A 6,000-nucleotide genomic window follows, 5' to 3' on the forward strand; every position below is an offset into this window, starting at 1 on the left:
AAGTAATAAAAATAAATAAAAACTGGATAATTCTTCATCCACATTTCAAAAATGGACCAACCTGACCAAAGGCAATTTAGAGTATCAATGACCATTTAGAGGAACTTTTGAAATCCTCAGACTTAATTTCCTTAAAACCATATTGGACTACAATAGCTCAAAAAATTTCCAGAACTGAGTAGTAGGTCTATTTTGAGGGTTCCCAATGTTATCAGGAGTCTGAAATTACCTCTCTGCAAAATAAGATTTTGAGATTAACTGAGGCAAACAAAGAAAAACAGAATGTTTCCCAAAGCCTGGGATTCTTCTTCCTTGGTTTGTCTCCCATTCTGCCTCTGGCACCATGCACTCTCTCTACATTGGTTCCATTCCAGCGCTGTCTTCCTCCTTCCCTCGTATGAGTAACTCATACCTCCTCTGTACTCGCAAGTCCCCCACGCTAAATCTCTCACCAGCCTTTCTCTTTTCTCTGAAACTCTCTATACCTGCTTTTCCTTTGAACCTATCAAAACCTATCTCTTTAAAATTAAACCTCTTGAGGATCCAGCGGTTAAACACTTAATTTCTTATATTCCCTGGACTTAAATTGAACTTCAAGCCACAGTTCAATTTTACTTGAACTAGTTAACTGAATATAGTTCAATTTTACTTGAACTGGTTAATTGAACATAGTTCAATTTTTCATAGTTCAGTTAACGATTTTCCCGAGTAACTGAAAAACCTTACAGATTTGCTGAGGAATTTAATACAGTCATTCAAACTTACTTACCTGGTTTCTCTGACCTATATTAGCTAGTTCATATGCTTGTCAGTGAAGGCCAGGCCCCAGCACTGGATGAAAACCTGGATAAAAAACTGGAAAAATCATGAATGATCTCTAGAATGACAACTGGGAGTCCACTAATTTATTATATGATTAGGCTTGGACAACCTTCCCACTCCAGTATTCTGGCCTAGAGAATTCCATGGATTGTATAGTCCATGGGGTTGCCAAGAATCGGACACCACTAAGTGACTTTCACTTGCACTTTTCACTTTTGGACAACTGCTAGGTGACTTCATCAAGCAATTTCTAGGGCTTTTTCAAAGCATATCAATTGAGACAAAATTCAAACTTGCCCACAAAAATCTGATGAACCTATTCATGACTACTACAATCAACTTCAGATTATTTTTTTGAAACATTTCTCATCTTCTTTCAGCTGTTGATCCCCCATGGGTAACTTTTAACTCTGTATTAGTGGGCTGAACCAGGTCCCTTCCCTTCTAATAAAAGGACCAAGATGAAGTAGGAAACTGTGTCCCCTCCAGATTGAGGTAATCTGGCAAACCAGCCCTCACACTCTACGTGAGTCACCTAGAAGGAAGACCACCAAAATTCTTAATCTTCAACCCCACAAATGAAGTCCCCTAAATAAAATTAATACCCCTGTGAAAAAGTATGTTAGTCACTCAGTCATTTCCGACTCTTTGTGACCTCATGGACACATGGGGTCCTCTGTCCTGCCAGGCTCCTCTGTCCATGGAATTCTCCAGGAAAGAATACTGGAGTGGGTAGACATTCCCTTCTCTAGGGGACAGCCTAGGGATCGAACCCAGGTCTTCCTGCGTTGCAGGCAAATTCTTTACTGTCTGACCACCAGGGAAGCCCAGTACTGGAGTGGGTAGCCTTTCCTTTCTCAGGGGATCTTCCCAACCCAGTAGTTTCTGCTATTATTGCAAAGAGCCAGGACACTGAGAAAGAGGTTGTTACAGACAGATGGGAAGGAATCCACCTGCAATGCAGTAGACCCTGATTCGATTCCCAGACTGCATACAACTGAGCGAGTTTCACTTTTTACAGACTCAAACATGGCAGACAATATCAGCCCTCTAAACAGCCTTTCCAACTTTCTCCCAACTGTTAATGATGGGGCTCCAAGGAAGTACAAGGGCTCTTCCCAACCCTCCCTCTCCCAGCTTGGAGAAACCTTCCTCCAGACTTGGGATGGATCTCTTCTAGTTCAGTTGACATAGGAGCCACACTTTCTGTGCCCAACCCCACTACCATAAAGCAGCCCCTGCCTTGGAGGACTAATACAGTTCAAATAGTGGGGATCTCTAATGAACATCAACAGCTTCCTGTCCTTTAAACTACTCTTTTTTTTGTCTAAGTCCTTTGAAAGATGTACATCCTTTTCTTCATAGCTCCTCCACTCATCCATTTATTAGGCCTAGACTTCTTATGGAAGTATCATGCCAGAATTTCTTTCTCCCCCAAAATGGAAATAATTCTAGAAGTTGAGAGTAGTCATCAAAGTCACCCACCAGGTGAAGTAAATAACCCTTTGATATCTTTTATCTGTTCCATTTCTGATAGAATTAGAGCTTATTCTAGAAACATTGATCATTTGTCTCTATTGAATCAGCTACCATCCTCTTTATGCAAAGTCTCCAACTAATGTTTGCAAAATCCACAGTACACTTCCCTTCAAGATCCATATAGACCCCTCAAAACCTCTCCCCAGAACTAATTAATACCCTGTAAGAAATTCTTCAAGGCTTAAGGCCCATAACAGTTGCAACGCTCAAAGCCTCATTAGCCCTTGCATTAGCCCTGTAACACTCCCATTTTATCAGTGGGAAAACCTAACGGTCAAGGGTGGAGGTTTGTGCAGGACCTCAGAGCAACAAACACCCTATTGTTCCTAACCCCCTTATGTTAATAACATCCATCCCCACCAGATGTAAATTTTTTACTGTAATTGATTTATGCGGCGCATTCTTTAGTACTCAAGTTGATGAAGCTAGCTAACACTACCTCCTTGCTTTCACTTGGGAAGAAAAACAGTTTACTGAGTCCTTATTTCTTGCAAATCCTAAAGGCTGATCTGGATGGTATAAAGTTCCCTAAATGTTCTACCTTGTTGAAATGTATAGATGATTTGCTTCTTTTTTCTCTTTCTCAAGCTTTCTCACAGAAATAAAGCATCTACTTGTGAAAGCTTTTATGTATTTACTTTTAATTTTTTGTTTTTATTTATTTATTTTTGGCTGCACTGGATCTTTGTTGCTGTTCCTGGGCCTCCTCTGGTGGTGGCGAGCGGGGCTATTCTTCACTGCAGTCTGTGCGAGGACTTATTATGGTGGCTTCTCTTGTTGTGGAGCACAGCTCTAGGCACGCGGGCTTCAGTAGTTGTGGCTCACAGGCTTAGTTACTCCCCTGCATGTGGAATCTACCTAGACCTGGATCGTCCTCTGCATTAGCAGGTGGATTCTTATCCACTGTGCCACCAGGGAAGTCCCGCTAAAGATTTTAACCTCAAAGGACTGAAGGTCACCAAAGAAAAATTGTAGTTTGTCCAAACCCAGGTTCGATATTTAGGACATCTGATACCAAACAAGGGCTACACTCAGGTCCAGATAGACTTCATGGTGTCCCAAGTTTTCCCAAACCAAATGCCAGCTGGGAGGTTTTCTTGGGCTAGTTGGTTATTGCCAAAATTGGATAACCAATTTCTTAAGGCCAAACCTCTGTAATATCTTTCTAAACAATAACAACCTGGATCCAATTTTATGAGAAGAATCAGACACCATAGTTTCCAAGGCCTTAAAGGAGAATCTGATGAACCCACCTGCTCTTGGACATTGCAATTACCAGATTCCCTTTTCTCTTTTTGTAATATAAAAAGGAGGATGCCCTGGGGATATTCACCCAAAAACATGGGACCACCATTGACCCTCAGGGTATTATAGCCAGTAACTGGATCCTATGGCATGGAATACTCTCCTTGGCATTAGAGCCATTACAGCTGCTGCCCTTTTGGTTAAGAGCACCAAGAAAATTACTGTGAGATTCCCCTTTAACAATCTTTGTCCCCTAGACAGTAGAAGCCCTCCTGAATTCTCATCACACTCAGCATTTCTCAGTCAGCTGCCTCCCCTCCTATGAAGTCGTTTTGTTAACTGCTCTTTACATAACTCTGTTATGCTCTAATAACTTTTAACCCTGCTACTCTTCTCTCTTCCGACACACAAGAGACTTCAAACTGTGAGTTTCGCTTCTTTTTCAGAAGAAAAGTCTGATAAAATGAGTGAACCTAGGTTCCAGCAACTATAAGGGAGGATCTAGGATATTTAAAGCATGGGTTTGAAATCACACAGACCCGGTGCAAACCGCAGTTGCATCCTTTATCACTTCCTCTCTCCAGGCTTGTTTTCTTTTAGGAGGTGGAAGTAAGTTGACAAGTTGGTAGATAGCGGAATCCAGTCCTAGGTCAGGAGGATACCTGAGAGTCGCAGGGAAGTTGGTAGATCTGAGAAACTAACTCTGTGGTTACCTGAAGAGGGCCAGGCTAGGGTGTGGATGATGGTAGCCCAGGAGCAGAACCCAGAGCCCTATGAGAGTTTTCAGATAGATATACCTTTGTTTTCCCCACCTTGCCTGGGACAGACCTTGACCAGCCCCATAGCTATCACCATATCATGACTGCAGGCTGAGAAGGTACTGGCTGGTTGTGGGTGGCTTCAAGCTTCAGGAGGTTGGGGGGTACGCGTGTCAAAAACAACTGCAGGGCAGCGGCTGGCCTGTGCCTTAGCCTCTCTCCACCACACTTTCTCCCCTCCCAGTACCCTACAGCAGCCGTGAGTGGCAGCTTTTCTAGGAAGAGTCTTATCTGGACAGAGAGATGTACGGGGAAGTTCTCCGGAGATGCTCAGGACCAAATAGACCAGACTACACCAGCATCTCCTCAACTCACCAAAATAAGTTCAAGCTACACTTGGGCTTTGCTGCTTCCCTCAGGCTCTCAGTTCTGGCCCCAAAGAAACAGAAGCCACAGGCCAGATAAGAGACACAGCTGAGGGACACACACCCAGCCAAAGAAAGACAATACACAGGGAAACCTTATCCACAAACAGCAGAGTTAACCGACTAGGCAGGACAGGAAATGAAAATACACATTTTAAGTAGTATTCTAATCTAAAAGGCATTATAAAGGACAAAACAATTCCATTAGCAGCAACACAGATGGACCTAGAGACTGAAGTAAGTCAGACACAGAAAGACAAATATCCTATGATGTCACTTACATCTGAAATCTAAAAAGAAAAAGGTACAAATGAACTTATCGCTAAAACAAAAACAGAGTTACAGATGTAGAAAACAAACTTATGGTCACCAGGGGGTAAAGGGAGGAGGGATAAATTGGGAGACTGGGACTGACATACACGTGCTACTATATATAAAATAGGTAACTAATGAGAACCTACTGTATAGCACAGGGAACGCTACTCAATACTCTGCAATGGGAAAAGAATCTAGAGAAAGAGTGGATATATTATTATGTATATGTATAACTGATTCACTCTGCTGTACACCTGAAACTAACACATTGTAAATCAACTCTACTCCAATAAAATGTTTAAAAATAAATAAATGAGAAAGAAAAGAGTGGATTGGGGAAATATGAAGGAGGAACAAGAATCACACAGAAGAACCAACTATAGAATCAGACATTGCTGGTGCCAGCCGGCAAAGTCGATCAGGTCCCGAGAACGTGCACGGTGGGGCTAAGTAAGAAACTAAAGCAAGAGACTACAACAAAGATGGGGTCGAGAGGTTCAGACACGTCTCCACGAAGGGACGCAGTCTGACCCCAACTTTATTCAGCATCTTATATTTATACAGAAAAGCGTGAGGAAGACAAGACAGTTGACATTTTTTCTTGGTTGGCCTATACATCTTACAAATAGTCACAAGAAATCTTGAGAGCATGGGAATGGCACCCTGTTATTATTTCTTACACCAGATAACATTTCTCTGTGCGTGAGAAGTTTGCACAGAACTCCAGGTGCCGGCAGTAAATAAGCACCTAATCTCTGGGGTGGCGGGACAGAGAGCTATGTTTGCAAGCAAACCCTCAAGGACTGAGGCAGCTCCCAGAGCTGTGTCCTTCGGACAAAGGACCCCGTTCTCACCGGCAGCTCCCCGCAAGACGTGAAAAATATCTTAGATGAAAT

This window comes from Bos taurus, chromosome 7 (genome assembly GCF_002263795.3).
Source record: "Bos taurus isolate L1 Dominette 01449 registration number 42190680 breed Hereford chromosome 7, ARS-UCD2.0, whole genome shotgun sequence".
In the NCBI taxonomy this organism is placed as follows: domain Eukaryota; kingdom Metazoa; phylum Chordata; class Mammalia; order Artiodactyla; family Bovidae; genus Bos; species Bos taurus.